The sequence below is a fragment of the Mandrillus leucophaeus genome, unplaced genomic scaffold, assembly GCF_000951045.1.
Source record: "Mandrillus leucophaeus isolate KB7577 unplaced genomic scaffold, Mleu.le_1.0 Scaffold11, whole genome shotgun sequence".
NCBI lineage: Eukaryota > Metazoa > Chordata > Mammalia > Primates > Cercopithecidae > Mandrillus > Mandrillus leucophaeus.
The window spans coordinates 2,021,031-2,023,749 of NW_012099209.1; positions in this window are offsets into that span (position 1 = coordinate 2,021,031).

Consider the following 2,719-nt stretch of genomic DNA (forward strand, 5'->3'; position numbering starts at 1 on the left):
GTCTGCCAAGCAAGGTGGTTCACAAGTGTAATCCCAATTCTTTGGAAGGGCAAGGCAGGCTCAGGAATTTGAGACCAGCCTGGGCAACGTACTGAAACCCTGTCTCTACAAAAAATAAAAAAATTAGGCAGGTGTAGTGGTGCGCACTTGTAGTCTCAGCTACTTGGGGGCCAAAGGTGGGAGGATTGCTTGAGCCCAGGAAGTGAAGGCTGCAGTGAGCCGTGTTCATGCGGCTGCACTCCAGTCTGGGTGAGAAAATGTTACCTCCCGGAATGTTACCCACCTAGATCTCCCCGTGGCGAAGGAACTAGGGGCAATGTGGGGGGTGAGCAGGAACAGCATTGGGAAAGACAGATAAAGCATTCAGTGTCTAGTGTCCGGAACCCAGTGAAAGGAGGAGTGGCCTTAGGGAGGGGACATGGAAAAGGTGGGGCTTGCCCAGGGCCCCTTTGGAGCAATAAAGCCACTGTTCTTAAGCTTCCTGAAAGCTTAGGAGATGACCTAGCTCAGCAACACCAAGCCGGGATCACAGATCTCGCAGATCTGCTCTAAAGACCATTGTATGTAATAGGCTGAGGCAGGTGGATTGCCTCTGACCAGGAGTTCAAGTCCAGCCTGGCCAACACAGCAAAACCCATCTCTACTAAAAATACAAAAATGAGCTGGGTATGGTGGCAGGCACCTGTAATCCCAGATACTCGGGAGGCTGAGGCAGGAGAATTGTTTGAGCCCTGGAGGCGGCGGTTGCAGTGAGCTGAGATCACGTCACTATACTCCAGCCTGGGTGACAGAGCAAGACTCTGTCTCAAAAAACTAAAAAATAAAAAAGATCATTGTAGTCCGGGAGCTGTCTGCACCCTACTCTTTTAGGTCCCCGCCTCTACCCTGCACCCCCTGTCTGATCATTACAGATCTCAAAGGGACAGGAAGGGCAGCAGCAGCAGCCACCCTCTCTCCCAGTCAAGTGGTCACCAGCAGGACTGAAGGGGACAGCCCCTTTGCAGTGGCTCGGCGAGGAGACTCCTGCACCCTAGGGTGAGTGAGTTCCAGACTTGGGTCACGTTTGGGGGTGGGGGTGGATCAAGGGTTGGATAGAAAAATTGGTAACTGGGCAGGCTAGGTGGCTCATGCCTGTAATACCAGCACTTTGGGAGGCCGAGGCAGGTGGATCACTTGAGGTCAGCCTGGCCAATATGGCGATACCCCATCTCTACTAAAAATGCAAAATTTACCAGGGCATGGTGGTGGGCACCTGTATCAAAATAAATAAATAAATAAATAAATAAATAAATAAAAGGGTGACCTGAGGAAAACGTGCCAGCTTTTGAAATAATAACAAGCTGGGTGCAGTGGCGTGCACCTGTGGTCCTAGCTACTAAGAAGACTAAGGTGGAAGTATCAAGAGTCCAGGAGCTTGAGGCTGCAGTCAGCGATGATCATGCTTGTGAATGGCCACTGCACTCCAGCCTAGGTGACAGAGCGAGACTCCCATCTCTTTAATTAAAAAAAAAAAAAAAAAAAAAAAAAAAACGCCGGGCATGGTGGCTTACGCTTGTAATCCCAGCAGTTTGGGAGGCCGAGGCGGGCAGATCACCTGAGGTCAGGAGTTCAAGACCAGCCTGGCCAACAGGGTGAAACCCCCATCTCTACTAAAAATACAAAATTAGCCAGGCATGGTGCTGCATGCTTGTAACCCCAGCTAGTTGGGAGGCTAAGGCAGGAGAATTGCTTGAACCCAGGAGGCGGAGGTTGCAAGCCAAGATTGTAGCCTGGGCAACAAGAGCAGGAAACTCCATCTCAAAAAAAAAGAAAGAAAAATAATACTAATATAATAATTGTTATTATATCATGTATATCATGATGATGATGATAGCAAGGACTATGCTTTCTAGACCCTCCAGGGAGTTACTGTCCACTTTCTTTGATCGCTGGAGTTAGGGAACCTATTCAGAGAGACCAGACGACCTAGGAGTGGGGTGTTGAGCCAGGTTGGAAGAGCTCTATCCCACCACTCCTGCCCCCACACACAGCCTCTACCTCCCAGCTCTCGTGGTCTCGCTGGAGACAGTCCCCAGGGTAGGCCAGCTCTGTGGAAGGCAGCTCCTGTGCGCCTTTCTCCAGTGAATTTTTTTTTTCAGTTTAGTTTTGTTTTGTTTGTTTTGAGACGGAGTCTGACCGTGTCACCCAGGCTGAGCGCAGTGGCATGATCTTGGCTCACTGCAACCTCCGCCCCCAGTCCCCTGGGTTCAAGCAATTATCCTGCCTCAGCCTCCCAAGTAGCTGGGATTACAGCCATGCGCCACCACGCCCAGCTAATTTTTGTATTTCCAATAGAGACGGGGTTTCACCATGTTGGCCATATTGGTCTCGAACTCCTGTCCTCAGGTAATCCACCTGTCTCAGCCTCCCAAACTGCTGGGTTTATAGACGTGAGCCAACGAGCCAGGACTCCTTGGTGAACATTGACTGACATCCAGGGTCAGCACTAAGCTGCCCATGGGGTTGTGGAGAAAACAGAGGTGGTGGTCATTTAGTCAATCAACAAAGGCCAGCCCAGGTCAGCCCTTGTGGAATTTCATGGGGCATCAATTAAGCAAGTGTTATGTGCTGGATGCAGGTGCTCACGCCTGTGATCCCAGAACTTTGGGAGGCCAAAACAGGAGGATAACTTGAGCTCAGGAGCTTGAGACCAGCCTGGGCAATGTAACAAGACCCCATC